A 2,789-nucleotide genomic window follows, 5' to 3' on the forward strand; every position below is an offset into this window, starting at 1 on the left:
GAACTCTTCGTACGTTTTGAATCCAATCCTTTACCAGGTACGGACCTGCAAGTATTTTCTCCCAATACATGACATGTCTTTTTATTCTATTTACAGTATCTTCCGCAGACTTTAAAAAGTTCAATGATGCCCGACTTGTCACTGTTTTTGTCTTTCATACACCATGTTTTTGGCATCCCACCTAAACAGGCATTTGCCAAACCCAAGGTCATCTGGATTTTCTCCTGTTATCCTTTCACAGTTTTATAGTTTAACCCTTTATCATTAGGTCTACGACCTAGTTTAAGTTAATTTTCATTAATTTTTTGGTGAAAGGTATAAAGTTTATGCCTAGAGTTTCTACTTTTTAAATTTTTTATTTTTTTTTAATGTATGATGTCCGATTGTTCCAGCACTGTTTGCTAAAAAGGATGAATTGCCTTTGCTGTCCTGACTGCCTTTTAGTTAAAATTTTGGGAACTATTTATGGAGAGTGCTAATGGCATTTGTGGCAAGCAAATTTTTGTTTCCCCTTCCCTTGTCAGGAATAAAGTAATATATACAGTGCAGTGGGTGTCCCTGGAAATCACTGTTAACCCGCTCTACTTCCCATCTTATACGACTGCACATTTGAAAAATCACCAAAACGTTGGAACCAACAGTCTAATTGACCACCTCCCTACCAGTCCTCCAGCATTTCAGAAAGAGAAATACTGGTGATTTCATGATAAACACAAGAGGTCTCTTCTCCCGTCTTAGGCCTCACACTGTCCCTTGGGGGGTGGGGGGTGCGGGCTGTGAATCCGCGTGAAACGCGCTTGACTCCTTACCCGCGAGGACAGCAGTGGGATTACCGGGACTTGATCAAGCAGGCAAGATGGATTCTGAGCACTCTCGCTTTGTTAGTTTTCAGAGATCATCCGTAAAACCCGGCCACCCTGGGCTCCAGCTTCAGAGTGAGGATTTCTACCTTTTTCCCGTACTTTAAAGGATTGGTATCGGTATCTGTCAAATTATCCAAACACACAAAGAGGCCTTTTAACCAAGCTCGGCTTGGAATTTCCAACAGCTAGGGGATGAGGGCGGCTGGCAGGCCAGGGCGCCGGTTTAGCCGCGCGGCTACTCGGGAGTGTGCGGTAGCCGAGGGCCGCGTCCCCGTGAAGCCGAGAGCTGTAATGATGTCAACTTGTTATTTACTTTCCAAATCTGAATGACTGAGCAAGGCGAAAGAAGAATCAATCAACCACAATGTGACCCTACAGGCGGAAAAAACGCAGCGCTCCCACCAGCCGGCGGTGGGGGAAGGGAAGCACGTGTAACCAGGGCAGAGTTGCATCAGGAGCTCGCTCGGGTTTTCTATTGCACCCTTCGTTTTTCGATTGCATGTAATACCTCAGCATCAGTCTGCACAAGCCCAGGGAGCCCGGGAGCAACGAAGGGCAGGCTCAAGGCAAGGCCCCACCAAGTCCTTTTGGGGGGGCCTTGAAAGGCAACTGATACATAATAAGACACAATCTATTCTGCTGATTCACAATTATGGAGACTGTGTAAGTGTGTATTTTTTATTGATGTGCTCTAATAATGGTGTAGCAACAGTCGTTTTACATCATTGACGTTTTACAGCAATATTTCGCAGGGTAATTTCTGGGTCCGCCTTTTTGATGGAGGACTGGCCCCTTAAAAACTCACCTCGGGTCCCCCCTGCCCCCAACAAGCAGAAGAACAAATAGTCTAGTGTTCTAGGCAGGAGCAAGTGAGGTTATAGTTTAAATTGCTGAGTGTACTGGGCTCTGAGCATGAAGCTCATTAGATACCAAAGGGAGGGGCGAACTTATTTAAAAAATATTTAACAAGACAGACTCTAAAGGTGCTGGGGAGGGTGAGCAGACATTTGTTTAATTGAATTAAGGCCGCGAGTAGTGGGGAGTCGTCATCGAAGTGGAGGGAAGGAGCGCTGGGGACGTGGGTGCACCGGGGTGGGCCATGTAAGCCGTGGCAACCTAAAACACTTTGCAAAAGCCTGAGGGTGGGTATGGTTGGGGAAAGGAGGTCCGAGGGCCCAAGTTCCCCCAAAGCACCCCCAGGTCCCCACACCGAGTTCCTGGTGCCTACCCGTGTGTCTGAGTTCCTCCCTAACATTTCTGGCTCTTCCCGGGAGATGTCTTGCAAAGGTCGAGGCTCCGCCTGAGTCCCACTTTCTGAAGTGTATGGGAAGACGATTGGGGTGTCTTCCCAAGCCCCTGGTTTTGAGGGACACACCCTGGGGCAGATTACTGGGTTTTCTGTTAGGCCAGCAGGGCGGCTTCTTTTTTGAGGTGGGGGAGGGTAACACTTTAGCAGTGTCCTGGGTTTTCCAACCCCTTGGAATCTGCGGGGGTGGCCTGGGTTCCTGTCCCCTCTAGGCAACCGTGGAAAGGCTGGGTTTGGGTGGGATTAGGCCGGGGTTCCTCTCTGTCCCCAAGGAAGACACGCGGAAGGGGCAAGGATTGGAGCAAGTAGGAAGAGATCCGGGTTCCCCTCGTCCACGCGGCGTGGGGGGGGGGAAGGGTGGGGTTGAGGTGAGGGACTAGGGTCGCAGGTCCTCCCGCCGTGGGGGAAGGGCAGGGCTTGGACTCGGGTCCTCTCCAGGCGCCGTGGGGGAGGGGTGGGGCTGAAGTCTCCGCTCCGTGGGGGAGGGGTTGGTTTGGGACTCGGCTCCCTGGGGCGCAGGGGAGGGACCGATTGGGAAGCAACTACCCCTCCCCCCAGCCATGGGGGAGGGGCGGACCGTGGCGGGCCCCCGCCACCCCCAGCAGTCCTCCGGGCCCCGG

At 51.2% G+C, this 2,789-nt stretch overlaps 1 long non-coding RNA gene across 1 annotated transcript in view; it reads left to right on the forward strand.

The window, feature by feature from the left end:
• The first annotated feature begins 1,384 nt into the window (after positions 1-1,384).
• The window catches only part of LOC111726425, a 127,295-nt gene continuing 125,890 nt past the window's right edge, over positions 1,385-2,789 (forward strand). The window contains exon 1 of the long non-coding RNA XR_002774196.1: positions 1,385-1,526. This is a non-coding gene — a long non-coding RNA (uncharacterized LOC111726425). The remainder of the gene's footprint in view (positions 1,527-2,789) is intronic.

Source organism: Otolemur garnettii, unplaced genomic scaffold, assembly GCF_000181295.1.
Source record: "Otolemur garnettii isolate 467f Iridium unplaced genomic scaffold, OtoGar3 scaffold00065, whole genome shotgun sequence".
In the NCBI taxonomy this organism is placed as follows: Eukaryota; Metazoa; Chordata; class Mammalia; order Primates; family Galagidae; genus Otolemur; species Otolemur garnettii.